This window comes from Octopus sinensis, linkage group LG24 (genome assembly GCF_006345805.1).
Source record: "Octopus sinensis linkage group LG24, ASM634580v1, whole genome shotgun sequence".
Classification (NCBI taxonomy): domain Eukaryota; kingdom Metazoa; phylum Mollusca; class Cephalopoda; order Octopoda; family Octopodidae; genus Octopus; species Octopus sinensis.
The window spans coordinates 17,759,860-17,778,400 of record NC_043020.1 but is presented as its reverse complement, the minus strand read 5'-3'; the positions used below and the strand labels follow the sequence as shown (position 1 = coordinate 17,778,400).

General features: G+C 39.5%; 1 protein-coding gene across 3 annotated transcripts in view; it reads right to left on the bottom strand.

The window, feature by feature from the left end:
* The window catches only part of LOC115224017, a 231,153-nt gene that overhangs the window by 20,764 nt on the left and 191,848 nt on the right, over window positions 1–18,541 (bottom strand). The window contains exon 4 of one of the 3 annotated variants that reach the window (XM_036512892.1): window positions 5,631–5,771. The exons of the other annotated variants lie outside the window; for them this stretch is intronic. The gene's annotated coding sequence lies outside the window, so the exon portion shown is untranslated. The remainder of the gene's footprint in view (window positions 1–5,630; window positions 5,772–18,541) is intronic. 3 annotated transcript variants of the gene reach the window in all.

Below are 18,541 nucleotides of genomic sequence, written 5' to 3'. Positions count from 1 at the left end.
GCAAGGCAGTAATGAGAATTAGTGTTGCAAAGACCGAGACCTTGGTTCTCTCAGGAAAGTCTTCCCAGTGCATTTGGCATGTTAGTGGAACACTGCTGAGGTAAGTAGAGAAGTTAATGTATCTCAGGGTTGTATTCATGAATGACAGGAAGAGGGAGGCTGAATTGGATGCTGGAATTGCTGGTACTGGCACTGTAAAGTGCCAAACTCATCCTCAGAAGAGAAGAGGTTGGTAAAAAAAAAAGCCAAACTCACTATCTTTAATCCTTTAGCATTTAAATAGGCCATATCCAGCCAAAATATTCAACCTGTTTTATGTTCAAACTGACAAGATCCAACCTCTCACACCAATCCTGCAATGTCATTCTAAAAGTAAACCATCACTTCACAAATCTCAAAGCTACAAGATAATGCAAGATCAATTTAAAAGCATGTGAATAAATAATCATTACATTTGACAGAATAATCTGAATGTTAAAGGGTTAATTTGGCTTTCATACCTATCTCCACCTTTGGTTATGAATGTTGTGTAATAACCAAAAGAGTGGCTTAGTGGTTAGGGGCACTCGGCTCATGATCGTGAGGTTGTGAGTTCAATTCCTGGAGGTGCATTGTGTCCTTGAGCAAGTCACTTTATTTCACATTGCTCCAATCCACTCAGCCGGCAAAAATGAGTAGTACCTGTATTTCAAAGGGCCAGCCTTATCATACACTGTGTCATGCTGAATCTCCCCGAGAACTACGTTAGGGGTACACGTGTTTGTGGAGTGCTCAGCCACTTACACGTTAATTTCATGAGCAAGCTGTTCCGTTGATCGTATCAGCTGGGACCCTTGTCGTCGCAACCGACGGAGTGCTCCTGTAAGGGAAAATACAAGTGACTGAAATGGAGTTTCTCCAATGGACCTCGACAAAGTATGAGGCTCAAAAATCAGGTAGCCTCTCCAACTTACATTGCTATTTCTCTGCACTGAGAGGTCACAGCTCTGGTACTACAGACATAGCTAGAATGCAACAGAAATCGGATTGCAAGATAAGTTAATCAAGCCAAGCCAAATGGCAGGAAACATAGGAGCAGAACGAGAGTGTGATGATTGGAAAATATCTGCAGTTGCAGTTGGTCACATTTGAGAATCCAGTAGGAAAGTGTAAGGATGGATGTTGCTGATAGGACCCAGTCAAGGAGGTGTCCAGAGGACTATTCCATGACCCTTCCAGGAATGGTGGGTACCAAAAATGGATGCATGGATAATACTAATTATTATAATTGTTTCCAACTGAAACACAAGGCTAGCAATTTTGAAGAGAAGGTACTTTATTTTTATGCATTTGTTTTGCAAGATTCTTGATATGAAACCGTGTATTGAAACAGATATTGTTATATTTGGGGATGGTCATCTTTTGCCAATTAGACACATGCATTATTTATTTGATCTTCACTTTAGTTTTATTATTATTATTATTATTATTATTATTATTATTTATTTTCTAGTTTATTTGTCTGTCAAAGTTCTTTCATCACACATCCTATGACCTCTTCAATGACTTGTACCCCAGAAGATCAAAATGGAATAGGTAGGACAAGAGGAGACACATGGAACAGGAAGCCACTGAAGAGGTCACAGAATGTGTGATGAAAGAACTTCGATGAAGAATCTAAAAATAATAAAGACAAAGTAAAGATCAAATAAATAGTGAGTGAACTTAACTGGCAAAAGATGACCATCTCCAAGTATAAAAATACTGTATTTTATTGACTTGAAAGGATGAAAGGCAAAGTTGAGCTGACCAGTATTTGAAGTCAGAATATAAAGAATCAGAACAAGGTGGTAGGTGAGGATGCAATACTAGAACAGTGTTTGTAGTTAGTGGTAAGACAGTGGTTGTAGTGAATGGTAGGACAATGGTTATAGTCTGTGATAGGTAAGTGGAGGTTTTTCCTATATGACCAATAGCTTTATTTTAGTACCAAGGAAAGAGAGAGAGACAGAGTGTGTATATATGTGTGTGTGAGAATGTGTGTAATATTGATGATGACAATGCTGGTTGTAAAAATGACACCCAAACCTATTTTCACCTCTTCCTGTTTAACTGTAGGTCATCACTGTTACCCATCCAACCACCACCACCACCATCGCCATCACCTTTTTTGGACTGTGGTCATGCTGGGATACCATCTTGAAGGGTTTTTAGTCAAACAAACTGACCCCTTGTATTTATTCTATTGGCTCCTTTTGCTGACTGGATAAGTAATAGGGACGCAAACAAACCAACAACAATTGTCAAACAATGCCAGGGGACATACACAAACACACTCAAAGACATATACACATATATATATATATATATATATATATATATATATATATATATATATATTATGGAGATGTACTTGCATAGCAAGTGACCTGAGATCATGTGCTGGAACAAAAACAATTGCAGTATGGAAGGTGTTTATAAGCCATTTAAGAAACATACAAAAACCGTTAGATTCACTTCAACATTTAAATTTAATTTGCCAAAATATTTTCGTCGCTTTGAGACCGTGACCTGTTCTTTTGTCAGTGAACAGGTTGCGGTCTCAAAGCGAAATATCTTTAAAAAATATTAAAAAATGAAAGATACATTTGGATACAGAATAGTCCCAGGCATATACCTTTATAAGATTGGATGGTTGTGGTTGGAACACCTTTGTACATATGCCTTTTTCATTGGAGGTGATATGGGACTAAATGACAACCATAGACACCATCATCTTAATTTAATCATATGCAAGCCAATGAAGGAGCTTCTATGTGGTTGCTCGATCTGCTAAAAGTAGCAGCCAAATCACAATCAGTTGTCTTCAAAAAGAGAAGAATACATAGGATTATGTAGTCTTAACATGCTGGTGACACTTTAAAGGTACCATATTACCTCCAGTGAAAAAGGCATATATATAAAGATGTTCCAACCATAACCATCCAATCTTATAAAGGTATATGTCTGGGACTATATCGTATCCAAATGTATTTTTCATTTTTTTTTTCTTTTTTGGAGATAGTAGAGTTCAATTTGAGGGAAATTTGGCTATTATTTCTGACAGATCAAGCAACCTTACACATGCTTCCTTACTGGTTCATTATAGACGTCTGTATCCATAATGTAAGACAATCTGGAATAGTTTAAAAAAACAAAATCCTTCTCGAATTGTCTCCCTTTACAGACCCTTTTTCTGTTTTCCCTTTTATTATCTCCAACTTGAATTCTAATAACAGATAATGTTACTTAATCCCTCGTCATGGCATCTGATTTCCCATTCAGTTTACTATTACCAATGCTTTCCTTCCCAACTCTGAGTCTCAGATTGCAATATTAGATTCCTTATTAACAAGGAAAAGATCAAATAAACCTCATTAATCACACTTTCTGTTTTGTTAACATAAACTAACTTAGGCAGCAGATTTATTTTATTTATAGTTTATGTTCTCATATTATTATTATCTTTGTTGTTATTATTATTAACTTATTAATTGCTTCAGATATATTTGATTCATCTTTCATCCACACACACAAATGTCTGCACACCTGGCCCCCACATGCATACACACTCGTTCAATTACCTTTGCACTGCTAGGTAACAAACGACCTTTACATTGCCATGTTATGACACAATGACCCCAAAATGACTCATTAGATTGAAAAATAGAATATGAAGACGCTACAATCTCAGATTTGGAGTCAAAAAATACCTCCCTTCACTCCTTCCACCTATTTCAGACAAAATTATTTTGTCTCGGTAGACGGGAAAAATTAGCTTCTCAAACTATGGAGGTGAAATATGGATTTTGGGTGTTTTTACCAAATTACAAAAGCCACAAAATCTATAGCGGATAGTTTTGTGTGTGTGTCCATAAGCCTAATACATAGTTGGTAGGCTTAACTTATCACTCTGGTTTACCACCACCACAACCAAAAATAACATCTGGTGTTAGGGTGTTTTTAACCCTTTCGTGTTTAAACCAGCCATATCCAGTCAAAATATTTTACTTGCTTTATGTTCAAACCAGCCAGATCTGGCCTCTCACACCTATCTTGCAATGTAATTTGAAAAAAGTAACCACCACCACCACCACCATTTAGCATCTGCTTTCCATGCTGGCATGAGTTAAATGGTTTGAGTGCAACTGGTAAGTTGGAGAGCTGCACCAGTCTCCAGTCTGTTTTTTGGTTGAGTTTCTACAGCTGGGATGCCTTTCTTAATGCTCACCACTCTAAAGAGTGCACTGGGTATCTTTTACGTGTCACTGGAATGGGTACCCCTTATGTGTCATTGGCACGGGTCATGATCATGATTTCACTTAGCTTGATGTACGTACATACATATGTACATATGGGACTAAGTTGGTTGAGTCTATCTAGCTGAAAACTGTCCCCTTTACTGTAAATCAGGAGTTCTCAACCACGGTCCATAAAAGATTTTGTTGTTAAAATTAATGTGCAATAAAATGGTTATTCTTCTACAATACAGAAAATATTTTAGCAATTTTTTTTCTATACAATTCCTAATAATATTTACTGGCAGAATATTTACTGGCACACTGGGTGAAATGCTTGTTAGCATTTTGTCTGTCTTCACATTTTGACTTCAAATCCGCCGAGGTCGACTTTGCCTTTCATCCTCTCAGGGTCAATAAAATAAGTACCAATTGTGCACTGGGGTTGATGGAATCAACTTATCTCCTTCTCCAAAATAGCTGGCCTTGTGCCAAAATTTGAAACCCTTATCTAATTACTAAAATATAACAGGATATTTTAAACATCAAATGACTATGAGGATTCCCTGAGTATAATAGGAATCAAAAGGGGTCCATGTGTAAAAGGGGTCCAGTTGAGACCCACTGCTGTAAAAGTTGAAATGTTATAAATACAGGAAGTGAAGAAGTGACTGAATGTCAGCCATCCTGACAAAGTTGTCAATGGATCATCTCTTGTCCCATCACAACCATCCTTCCTTTATATTTGTGCATCCCTCTCACCTTCATGTTGCTACTGGGATGTTTGAGGGGGTGTGCTTGTTGCTATCACTTGCCAAAATAGTGGTACCGCATTATTAAACGAAACAGTTATTAAATATTCTATACGCATACTGTTTACACCCCTGTGTTGGAACTTATTAATAATTAGGTGTATGTTCTTTGCTAGAGATACAATCTAGAGATGAGAAAAGGGTTGGGATAAATCCTTAGGCTGATAGCCTGGCACTCTACCAATTCGTCCAGTTCTAGACTTAAATATATTATATAAACTCTCTCTTTCTCTCTTTGTATACTTACCTGTTTCCTTTTTCTACTACGGCCAAGATTTTCATTCATGCTCTCTCTCTCTCTCTCTCTCTCTCTCTCTCTCTCTACTCTACTTATCCTTTTGCTTATGCTTCTCTCTTTTTTCCTTAATAAAATTAATTTTAGCATTTTTTCCTCATCATAATCCTCAATATTTTCCAAATGAACTACAGGGAATGGCATGAAGCCACAAACTAACAGCAGAAATATGAAGAGAGAGAGAGAGAGAGAGAGAGAGAGAGAGAGAGAGAGAGAGAGACAGACAGACAGAAAGAGAGAGGGGGAAGAACATCTATAAGAACTTACCTCCACTCTTGGGGAGTGGGAAGGCTGTGGTATATCTCTAAATTTCCAGATATTTATAAATCCAATCATCTGCTACTGGATACCAATGTCATCCTCAAGCAGTTTTTGATGGTCAATTTTATTAAGGTGGCGGAAGTGGGGCTGTAGGGACAATGATGGGAGAAGTGGTGATCAAGGTGTAAAATATTGTACAGACCCATCATTAATTACCTCACCAGCTTTCTTCCTCTCCTCTCTCTCTCTCGCTAACCTCCCAGGTAGAAAGAAAGATGAGTGGAGGAAGTGAGTGTTGCAATGTTACAAAAATAAACATTGAAACTTGGTAATTATTTTTAATGAAAACACTACTACACAACGAACGCATTTACAGCCAGAATAATGGCACTACCAAAACCACCACAAAAGACATTTGTGTATTGACTGGAATTTGATGGAAAAAACAGAAAAAACTAGTTCAAAAGGGCAACATTTTTTTCCAATAAAATTGAACATAAAAACAAACCAACAAAGAAGGCAGTTATTAAAATTGGTTCTTTTTGCCTTCTCTTTTCTGTGAGCAGCATTTCACAAAATAGGGGAATGTTTTCATATGAATGAAGATGGTTGTTGATTTTCTATATAGCTTCTGCTCTACTTCATGTCAGTTCTGCTTGAGCAGGAGTATGGCTCAAGAGATTTAACCAATCAAATGCATTATTTCAGGTTACTGATTAAATAAAGCATTTGATTGGTGTTTCTATTAGTAGCCATCTTCAAATTTTTAACCCTTTAGTATTATCCATATCACCCTGTCAAATGTAATGCTTATTTATTAATACTGTTTTGAATTAATCTTTCATTATCTTGTAACTGCGAGATTTTGATGATGTGATTAATAAAAACATTTTAGTTTAGTTATCAGCTCTAAATTTATCAGTAATAGTAATAAATCCACTTCACATAATCCCTTAGAAAAGGAAGTATATATTGAATAATGTAATCTTAGATGTACTCTCTGTTAAGAGGCACAAGCACTTACTTACACACACATGTACACACAGAGCAGTAACTTCTGCCAACCAAATTCAATTACAAAGCTAGCTTTGGTTGACCCAAGGCTATAGCAGAAAATACTTGCCCAAGGTGCCACACAGTGGGACTGAACCCGAAACAATGTAGCTGGGAAGCAAGCTTCCTAACCACAGAGCCATACAGGGAAAGAGAGAGAGAGATAGTGATAGAGAGAATGGCAGAAAATGTCTTGGTTGTAATGTCACTTCACTGGGTGAAGGCGCATGGCTCAGTGGTTACAGCGTCGAGCTTACGATCATGATGTTGTGAGCTCAAATCCCGGACCGGGCTGCGTGTTGAGCAAGACACTTTATTTCACATTGCTCCAGTTCACTCAGCTGTCAAAATGAGTTGTGAAATCACAGGTGCCAAGCTGTATCGACCTTTGCCTTTCCCTTGGATAACACTGGTGGCGTGGAGAGAGGAGGCCGGTATGCATGGGTGACTGCTGGTCTTCCATAAACAACTTTGCCCGGACTTGTGCCTGGGAGGGTAACTTTCTAGGTGTAATCCCATGGTCTGTGTCATGACCGAAAGGGGTCTCAACGTCACAGACCAGAGGTCTACTGACATTTTTATACTGCAAGGTTTATACCACTGAGGTTGACTTTGTCTTTCATCCTTCCAGGGTCAATAAAATAAAGTACTAGTTGAATACTGGGGGTGGTGTAATCGAATTACACTCTCCCTTGAAATTGCTGGTATTTCTTCTTTTATCCTTCTTTTACTTGTTTCAGTCATTAGACTGCGGCCATGCTGGGGCACCACTTTAAAGAATCTTAGTTAAACAAATTGACCCCAGTACTTATTTTTTGAAAGCCTAATATTATTCTATTGATCACTTTTGCTAAGGCATGGAGATGTAAACACAAAACCACCAAATGTCAAATGATGGACACACACACACACTTATATATACATATATGACTGGCTTTCTTCAGTTTCTGTTTACCAAGTCCACTCAGAAGGTTTTGGCTGGCCAGAGGCTATAGTAGAAGACACTTGCCCAAGGTGCCACACAGTGGAATTGAACCCAGAGCCATGTGGTTAGGAAGCAAACTTCTTACCACACAGCCATACCATGGCCAGACATGTTCTCAGAGAATATTGGAAATGAATGACACCTCTTGTATGACAGTGATACTCATTTCCGACTATCAAGTGGTGACAAGACAAGGAGACGCAAACACACATTCAAAGAGACACACACACACACACATAACAAGCTTCATTGAGTCTCTATCTGCCAAATCTAATGACTAGGCTTTGGTTGGTCTGGGGCTGTAGTAGAAGGCGGCAAGCTGGCAGAAACGTTAGCGTGCTGGGCGAAATGCTTAACGGTATTTCGTCTGCCATTATGTTCTGAGTTCAAATTCCGTTGAGGTCAACTTTGCCTTTCATCCTTTCAGAGTCGATAAATTAAGTACCAGTTATGCACCGGGGTTGATGTAATCGACTTAATCCCTTTGTCTGTCCTTGTTTGTCCCCTCTATGTTTAGCCCCTTGTGGGTAATAAAGAAATAAGAAGACACTTGCCCAAAATGCCATGCAGTGGGACTGAACCCCAAAACTATGCTGCAGGGAAACAAGTTTCCTAACCACACAGCCATGCTAGCTAAAAATAAATAAATAAATAAATAAAATCTTTGAAAATAAATAGCTTTAACTGTCTTCATTCAGTCAATATTCTTCCATAATCAATAACTATGACATTCAAAGTTTTAGAATCAAATCTAACCATAAAACCAACTCCTCATAATGTCTGATATCACAACATCACCTCACATGAAACAAATTATGAAATGCGTTTTTCATGGTTTACTTGTTTTTTTAATCGCTGCTAGTAAATTGATTTAATTACTGCAGCCATATCAGATTAATGAAATTAGTCCAATTTAATTATGCCCTAAATGAAAATTAATGCAAATAAATGAAACAACAACAACAAAAAATCTGTAATAATAACAACAAAAATAAAAGAAAGCCAGCAATAGGTGCAGGCATGGCTGTGTGGTAAAAAGCTTGTTTCCCAACCACATGGCTCTGCGTTCCATCCCACTGTGTGGCACCTTGGGTAAGAGTCCTCTATTATAGCCTTCGGTTGATCAAAGCCTTGTATTTGTAGATGGAAACTGAGGGATGCCTGTTGTATATATATAAAGAAGCCAGATGTGTGTTTTCTATGATGATTTGCTTAGTGGTGCCGAGTTTTAGAACCTTCCATTTCACGACCGTTGCCAGCGCCGCCCCGACATGGCCTCGTGCCGGTGGCACGTAAAAAGCACCATCCGTTCGTGTCCGTTGCCAGCCTCGCCTGGCCCTCGTGCCGGTGGCACATAAAAAGCACCATCCGTTCGTGGCCGTTTGCCAGCACTGTCTGGCACCTGTGCGGGTGGCACGTAAAAAGCACCCACTACACACAAGGAGTGGTTGGCGTTAGGAAGGGCATCCAGCCATAGAAACACTGCCAGATTTGACTGGGCCTGATGAAGCCTTCTGGCTTCAGACCCCAGGAGAACCGTCCAACCCATGCTTGCATGGAAAACGGACACTAAACGATGATGATGATGATGATGATATAGTTAATCTTAACATGAACAAAGAGAAAATATAACAACGCGAGGATGTGGAACAAGTATAGTGTTATTGGACGCTCAGGAAAGGAAAGAAAGAAGGAGGATTTAATGTTTCGAGCAGAGCTCTTCATCAGAAACATAGAAAAAGGAAAGGTCCAAGGAAGGGAAGACGGAGAAAGAAAATCGCCAACGATACACATGCAGTCGTATATACAATATATATTTATGACTGAGTGTCTTTGTGTTTGTTCCCTACCACTGCTTGACAATCAGTGTTGCTGTGTTTATGTACTTGCAATTTAGTGGTCCAGCAAAGGAGACCAATAGAATAAGTACTAGGCTTTTTAAAAAATCAGTACTGGGGTTGATTCATTTGACTACAAAACTCCTTCAAGTCAGTGACCTGGTCTGGCTGCAGTTGCATGACTGAGAAAATAAAAAAGAATTTGAAGTTCTGCATTTGAGAGCTATTGTTGTTTAAACCCCAAGGCACATTACAGATGTAACTTTACAATTGCTCTTTAAAGGTACAAGGTGCTGAGGTCTATATTATTCAATGAATATTTCTTCTTTTTTTTAAGACAGTGTGATATGCAGGAAATTTAGCTTCTACTTTTAGCAGATCAAATGATCATGTAGAGGTTCCATTGTTGGTAAGTGTATTTGGAAGCTGCTGTTTAGCCCCAGGCTGGCCCTAACTGAATAGATACATTTATGGTTAAAACCGTTCCACCTGTGACCACTACCATTTTTTTTTCAGGAATAATGCTTAATAGTCAAAATGAGGGCATTAACCTGATCATCATCATCATCAGCAGCAGCGGCAGCAGCAGCAGCAGCAAACATCGATTTTCCATGCTGGAAGACTGTGCCAAGCTCTATTGTCTGTTTTGGCATGGTTTCTATGGCTGGATGCTCCTCATAATGCCAACAACTTTACAAACTACCCAGGGTGCTTTTTACATGATGCCAGCAACAACTAAGTCATCAAGGAGCTTGGTAGACAAGACTCTCTCAGCTGAGGAGAGGAGTAGTACTGAGTGGGTTGGCTTTGTGCCAGCTGATGAGAAGCTGGAGTATGATAATGGTGGTGGTGGTGGTGGGGCAGAAACAACTGTCTTGCAGTAGAAGAGAATTGCAATACACTATATCTTTAACAGGTCACCTAACTCTATCATCATCATCATCATCATCATCGTTTAACGTCCGCTTTCCATGCTAGCATGGGTTGGATGGTTCAACTGGGGTCTGGGGAGCCCGAAGGCTGCACCAGGCCAGTCAGATCTGGCAGTGTTTCTACAGCAGGATGCCCTTCCTAACACTAACCACTCCGAGAGTGTAGTGGGTGATTTTATGTGCCACCGACACAGGTGCCAGACAAGGTGTCTACCTTATAAAATAAAGCTGGTTTTATAAAATAAAGCTGGTTTTATAATTGACAACATATTACATCTACAACTCCATTCTTGAAGCACAATGAGGAATTTGAAGCAGAAACGTTAGCACACTGGGTGAAATGCTTAGCGTTATTTCATCTGCTGCTACGTTCTGAGTTCAAATTTCACCAAGGTTGACTTTGCCTTTCACCCTTTCGGGGTTGATTAAATAAGTACCAGTTACACACTAGTGTCGATATAATCGACTTAATCAGTTTGTCTGTCCTTGTTTGTCCTCTCTGTGTTTAGCCCCTTGTGGGTAGTAAAGAAATAGGTATTTCATCTGCCGTTACGTTCTGAGTTCAAATTCCACTGAGGTCGACTTTGCCTTTCATCCTTTCAGGGTCGATAAACTAAGTACCAGTTGCATACTGGAGTCGATGTAATTGACTTAATCCCTTTGTCTGTCTTTGTTTGTCCCCTCTATGTTTAGCCCCTTGTGGGCAACAAAGAAATAAGAAAGTGCAAGCTTAACTTGTACTGTGGAAATGAATACAATTGTCTTCTTCAATGAGGTTGTAGTAAGGTAATACCTATTGAATGGTATGGCAGTATATTGGTGCTATCATCTTCATTTATCTTCTTGTTATTACTGTAGTTGTTTAACCCTAGGTCTGTCCTGATTGTACAGGCTTTATAGCTAAAGATATTCTTGTTGTGACCAGTCCATCCATTTCTTACTCCAGACACAGTGCATCAAGAACTACATTATCTAATGCTTCTAGTTTTAATTAACTCTCATTATTATATTTATAATTAGGGTGGTGATGAGCTGGCAGGATCGTTAGTGCTCTAAGTAAAATTCTTGTAATCGACTTACCCCTTCTCCTGGAAATTGTTGGCCTTGTGCCAAAATTTGAAACCATTATTTTATTTCTAACTACAATATATCTCTCATGTGTTTCAATCAAACTATTAAAATAATTGGGAACTCAGTGTCACACAACTGGCACACTTATTGGTGGCACATAAAAGCACTCATTGCACTCTCAGAGTGGTTGGCGTCAGGAAGGGCATCGAACTGTAAAAGCCATGTCAAAAAATCAGACTGGAGTCTGGTGCAGCCCCTCAGCTTGCCAGCCCTGGTCAAACTGTCTAATCTCATGCCAGTATGGATAATGAACATTAAATGATGATGATGATGATGATGATAGGCAAATGTGAGAGACATTGTCTGACATTTACTAACAACCTGAAAGAGGACAGGATTGGATTCTATCTATGAACTGAAAGTGGTGATACTGGAATCAAGATGCTTGGTGAAATGGCTTTGTCTTTGAAGACCGAGTAGGATCCTGGCCAAAGTAAAGTAAATAGACAAGCCTCATCAAACAACCATAAGTTTTTATTTATTAATACATTAACCCTTTCGTTACTGTATTTATTTTGAGATGCTCTGTGTTTCTTTCAATTAATTTAGATATCGCAAAGAATTTAGTAAAATAACTTAGTTATTATTCAGCTAATGTTAGGAACATAAATTGTGACTAAGTTTTGGTGGAAGATTTTAATTTAAAGCTTATGAAAACAAGACATTTATACTACAGAGCCAGGGCCGGTTTCAGCCGGGTTGGTATTGAAAGGGTTAAAGTTATTAAATGGTTCTTACATAAATCTATTTTGGACCTTATTTTTTTTTTTGTCTCAGATCTTTAGTTCCTGGGAAGTATAAGTAAAATTTATTTTACTTAAATATCACCATATGAAATGCATTTCATTCATTTGAACATGTGTTTTTTCTTCATGCTAGCATGGATAAACAAGCATATCATTACAATGGAAATGATTTACAGCTGGGTGTTCTTCCTGTTGTTAACTTGTTTCATAAATAAGGGATCTCTTATTGAATATATCATTGAAGGTACAAAACAAGCAGCTGATTTAATGATGGTGGGTATAATAACATCACTAATCTTAGCTCAGTGGCTTTTGATAAGTCTAAAGATGAACACACATATGCATGAAACTTACATATGTAAGTGTGTATATATACATACATACACATCACACCCATGCTTGTGGCATGTTGTTTGTATATATCTTTAGATGGTTGTTTGTTATGGCTGGTCAGAGAGTGATCATTGGCTTTGCACCTGCAAAAAGCTTAGCTAACAAGTAACTTCAGATTCAAATTGCTGGAGTCATATAATCTCTCTACAACTAAAGAGAGAAAATTGTCATGGTGAGTTAATTTTGTAAACAAAAACATACTGAAACAAAACTCTACTGGCAAAACTATGGGTGAGGCAGAGTTATGCCCCTCATATCACTTCTGGTTATGCCAATGACAGGCCTGCAAAAGGTGTCTGAAAATGGCAGCATTTATCTAGTTGGCAAATGGGGAATTCCATGTGTCTAACACAAATTTCCTCTGATGAAGGCACTGACTAATTACCTCTTTTTTGGAATTTAAAAAGGTCTCAGGGCCAAGTGAGTTTTTCAGGATTCTTGCTCTTTTGGTCAAGTAAAGCTTACATTGTTTACTCCCATTGACGTACAGACCCAGTTGTTCAAGGAACTACCATTTAATTGTGTATGCTAGGGATGTGATGTTGTACCTCTCTCTCTATGCATAGGTATATATGGACAAGGCATAGCTGTGTGGCTAAGAAGTTTGCTTCCCAATCACATGGTTTAGAGTTCAGTCCCAGTATTGCACCTTGGGCAAGTGTCTTCCAACCCCAGGCTGACAAAAGTCTTGTGACTGGATTTGGTAAATGGAAATTATGTGGGTGCCTGTTTTATGTGCGTGTGTATATGTTGGTGTTTGTTCCCCTCCTCCCTCTGATAACCAATGTTGCTTAGTTTAGTGGGTTCAGCTAAAGAAATCGATAAAACAAAAACAACAGACTTAAAATAAGTACAGGGGGTTGATTTCTCGGATTAAACATTTCAAGGTGGTACTCAAGCATAGCTGCAGTCCAAGGACTGAAACAAATAAAAGATAAAAGATACACGTATATCCTTTATCTTCAAAATCTCATATAGATATATATTTCTTTACTACCCACAAGGGGCTAAACATAGAGGGGACAAACAAGGACAGACAAAGGGATTAAGTCGATTATATTGACCCCAGTGTGAAACTGGTACTTTATTTATCGACCCCGAAAGGATGAAAGGCAAAGTCGACCTCAGTGGAATTTGAACTCAGAACGTAGCGACAGACGAAATACCACTAAGCATTTCACCCAGCGCGCTAATGTTTCTGCCAGCTCGCCACCTTAATCTCATATAGATATAATACGCACACATATACATACACACACATATATGTAGAGAGAAAGAGAGAGAGAGATCTAGCTATGGCCTGAGGCTAACTATTGAACCACACTGACTTAGCTGACTGACTGGTTACTAAGATAGATTATTGCGATAAACACCTTATGGTCACATACCAATGTAGCTTAGTATATGTCACATCACACCAATATGAATGTTTATGGGTGTGCCTGAAATCAATAACCACTGTGTGTGTGTATATATATATAGTGACAAATGGCACTAACCAGCACCAGTAATGCTAGTACTTCTGTGAATTGTTTTGACTCTTATTTCTAGCAGTACAGGTACTGATGTGTGCACTTTGTCACTTTAGTGACATATATATATATATATATATATACATATAGTTGAAATTTACAGAAAAACAAAAGACGAAGACAAATATATAAACAACAAACATGTGTATTAGTTTAATGCTCGAGAAGGTGAGAAAGTCTTTTACGTTTCAAGCCTATGCTCTTCAACAGAAAGGAACATGAGGAAACAGAGAGAGAGAATAAAAAAACCTTTTGGAGCTAGTGGTCAATTATAGCGGCCGGCTGGATAAAGGTAGTTAGACAGGAGAGTTAGGAAGATGGGGAAAATGAAGGTGCGTGTGCATGTGGATAGGGGCTGGTGACTTTGATGTGTGGATGTGTGCGTAAGTATGTGCACCTGTAATGTGTGGGTGTGTGGATGATGGGAAATGGTCAGTGCTAGTGTGTGTGGGGTGGTGGTGTATGGTGTTGGGGTGTGGGGATGCGAGGGTGGGGTGTGAGGATGTAGGGTAGGGGTGGGTTATGTGGGAGTGGGATGTTTAGGGGTGAAGAGAGGAAGCAGTTGTCAGGGCAAGGGAGGTGAGGTTGGTAGTAGTGAAGATAGGAAGTAGGTGTGAGATGAAGAAAGGAGAGGAGGGGAGTCAGATGAAGAGTGGCAGGGAGTTGAGCCCATGTGGTGCAAAGGAGCGAAGAGAGAAGATTAATTCCTGGCCACTTCTGAGATCTGTTGGTAAAACTCCCCCGCAAACAAGAAGTAGTTGAGGGAGAGAACAAGTTCAGCCAGACGAAGAAGTGAGGACATGTCAGGTTGGAGGTTGGGTCTAGGAAGTGTTTGAGGGCAAGAAGTCCTTCGTGGTGTGGGATCATTGTATATAGACTCTTGATATCAAGAGTAAGAGACGTTTAGAGGGGCCAGGAGGGAAGGAGAAAGAGATGAAGAGACAAAGAGCGTGGTTAGTATTGTGGATGTGGGAGGGAAGGGAAGCCACTAGCAGGGGAAAGGACATGGTTGAGGTATTTAGAGATCAGTTCCAAGGGACAGTTACAGGCGGAGATGATGAGGTAGCCAGGGTTGTTGGGTTTGTGGATTTTGGGAAGGAAGTTAATGGTGGTGGTGCAGGGCATATGGACAATGAGGTTGGAGGTGGTGGGAGGGAGACGGGAGGAGAGATGAGGTCATGGATAGTGGAGGATACCATCTGTGGTAGCTAGGCATGGGGTTGGAGAGCAGAGGACAGAAGGAGGTATCTTGAAGCTGGAAGAGACCTTCAGCCTTGTAGAGGTCCATGCATCATGGCTCCACTCTTGTTGGCCGGTTTTATGATAATGTCTTTGCAGTGTCGGAGACATCGAAGAGCCGACAGTTTAGCTGGGAAGATATTCAGATGTCGGGGATGCCTGCGAAAATTAAACTGGTCTACAAGTTGACAGATGCCTGCAAAATGATTGACTACTTGGTACTGGCCAAGAGCTGGCATCCAGTGGGATGGTCAGTGGCCCAGGTCGGTGAAGCAGTCTTCTTCCTTAGATGCAGGTGGAGTGTTGTGGAATAGTGCATATAGCCTGACATGGCACAGAAAGCTATGAATATCAGCACGAGTCTGAAATTTGTTACTGGATGGAGTGAGGGGGATGAAGTGCAGACTTCTACTGAGAAGAGAGCGCACCAGCTCAGAGAGGGGAAGATCAGGAGGAATGGTAACAACAGACTGAACTGGAGAGGAGGGGATGGGTCAGGTGTGGGGGTAGTGGAAGGCTGGGAGGAGAGAGAGGGGTTGGGGGTTGGAGTGAGGATGAGGGGGAAGTGTATCGAGGAGGGAGGGGTGGGGGAGGAGTTGGGGTAGTGGCATTGCGAGTGACAGAATGGAGGAGCGAGGAGTTTACGTTGTTTAGCGCGAGCGAGAAATTCACAGAAGAGATGATTTAAATGGATTATGTAACCGAATGTGCATTGGAAGGAGAAGAAGATGGAATAAGCGAGATGGAGGTGGTTGATGGTATGTAATTTGGAGAGATTGGAACGAATGGTGGTGTGCATAAGGTGGTAAGAAGTAGTATGGAGTATGGGTTGGATGGCTGAAGCAGAGTGGAGAGTGGGGTGGAAATGGAGGTAGAAACCTTCGGAGATGAGGCAGTGGTGGAGAAAAAAATGGGATTAAAAAATTCTGGCAAATATTAATAAAGTATTCAGTATTAAAAGAATTTGGTTATGAATGTTCAACAATCAGATACCAGGAAATGTTAGTAGAATACATATCCCAGGTAAATCCAAATAGCCTTTTGCAGAATTTCAAGAAATTCAGAGTATTTAACAACAAAAAACATGTATAGAGAAAATTATATATATATCATCATCAGCAGCATCGTTTAACGTCTGTTTTCCATGCTAGCATGGGTTGGACGGTTTGACCGGGGTCTGGGAAAACGGGAGGCTGCACCAGGCTCCAGTCTGATCTGGAAGTGTTTCTACAGCTGGATGCCCTTCCTAACATCAACCACTCCGTGAATGTAGTGGGTGCTTTTTAAGTCCAACCGACACAGAAGCCAGTCAAGGCAGCGCTGGCATCAGCTACATTCGGATGGTGCTTTTTATGTGCCACCGGTACAGATATCACAAATACAATTTCCATTTGATATATATATATATATATATATATATATATATATATATATATATATATATACACACACACATACATGAAGTTATGTCTTGAACTAGTAGTTGATAAGTGTGTGTTTATTAAGAGGGAGCAGATTATATTCAAGGGGTGACAAGTTTAGGGAAAGGGGATAAATGGATTACAGTGACCCCAGTACTCAACTGGTATTTATTTTATCAACCCTGAAAGGATGAAAGACAAAGTCAACCTCAGAGGAATTTCAACTCTGAACTTAGGGATGGATGAAATGCTGTTAAGCATTTTACCTGGCATGCTAATGATTCTGCAGCTCGTCATCTTCATGGTGTGAAATATATTGATATGAGGTTTACTAGAAGCTGTAAAATTTGAATTTTGTTTTTGGATTTGGTTTGCAAGATTCTTTATCCGAGTTTGTGTGTTGAAGCATATTCTCTTGTGTCTGGGGAGAGTCATTTTCTTTTTGTGCCTTATAATTTAACACACTCACCGGTAAAATTTCCACTTATTTCTTGTTTTTATTTTCTTAAAATTTTTGTTGTGTCTTGCAACCTTTTTAATAGACTTGACTCTCTAATAGTCAAGACTATAAGGCGTCGAGCTGGCAGAATCGTTAGCATGCTGGACGAAATGCTTAGCGGTATTCCATCTGTCTTTACATTCTGAGTTCAAATTCCGTCGAGGTCGGCTTTGCCTTTCATCCTTTCAGGGGTTGATTAAATAAGTACCAGTTACACACTGGGGTCGATGTAATCAACTTAAACTGTTTGACCCTCTATGTTTAGCCCCCTGTGGGCAATAAAAAAATAGATAGTCAAGACTATTGAAAAGGTTGCAAGATGCAATGAAAATTTTAGGAAAATAAAAATAAGAAATAAGTGGAAATTTTACTGGTGAGTGTGTTAAATTATAAGGCACAAAAAGGAAATGGCGCTTCCCTGACACAGTAAAATTTGAACTTATAGCCATATGATTACTAGTTCAGGACCTTTCCTTTAGAGCCACCATGTCTATTGTGGCAAAAGAAGAAAAAAAACTAAGTGTTGACTATGACAACAAAGTTCCATTATAATTCCAAAGGAAGGAAAGACAGAAAGAAGGTAAAGGAGAAAGAAAAAGACAAGAAAATAAAGAATTTGAGGGGAAAAGAAGAGGAAAAAAAAATCTAGATTTCTTTAATTAACTGGAAGAAATATCTCTGTTTGGTAGATATGGCTCCCACCCCAACCAAAGTACCGGCTCCAATACTTCCCCCTCTGCTCCAGTGTTTGATGTCTTTGGTAAATTACAAAGACCGACTTTGGATGGAGGACAGAACATAGCCTTGTAGAAATAGCATTTTACGCACACATCTACACACAGACCCTCCCTCATTCTCTATCTTGTTTCACTCTCCTTCTCGTACCCACCCACCAAATTATATTTTTATCTCTCAACCACACACATACCCATAATCCATTACTGTTGTTGTCAATACAAGATAGATCTTCCTTCTCACACACACACACGGATACACGCATACACGTGCCTGTACAAACTATGCTCTCATCATTACCTACACTCTTATAGACATACATAGACACACAAGCATACACAACTGCACGTACGTATGCATATACATATACACACACATACAAACACGCCCGTTTATACACCTCACAAAGAAAC